Genomic DNA, 423 nt, shown 5'->3' on the forward strand with positions numbered 1-423 from the left:
CTTTACTTTATTGACTCATTTGTGTCTTAAATCTAAAGCAAACCTGCAGAAATGAAGCTCAGATCATGCATCATGTATTCAGTGTTATGAGGAAAAACTGTAGCAGCAAAATAAGAGTAAAGAAAATCAGAAAAAGCTGCAAACAAATGAACTTAAAGACTCATTTTGGGTCTTTACGTTAAAGCAAACCTGCAGAAATGAAGCTCAGATAATGCATCATAATGTAGTTTAATATTAGAGTTAAGTGTTGGGAGGAAAAACTACAGCATCAGAAATAAGAGTAAGGAATAAACCTGCAAACATGATAAATACCAGAAGTGTAAAAGAAGTTAATGAAGTATAAGTTTGAGGTTTGTGTTCTTTACTTTATTGACTCATTTGGGGTTTTTACGTTAAAGCAAACGTGAATACATGGAGCTTAAA

Source organism: Scomber japonicus, chromosome 7 (assembly GCF_027409825.1).
Source record: "Scomber japonicus isolate fScoJap1 chromosome 7, fScoJap1.pri, whole genome shotgun sequence".
In the NCBI taxonomy this organism is placed as follows: Eukaryota; Metazoa; Chordata; class Actinopteri; order Scombriformes; family Scombridae; genus Scomber; species Scomber japonicus.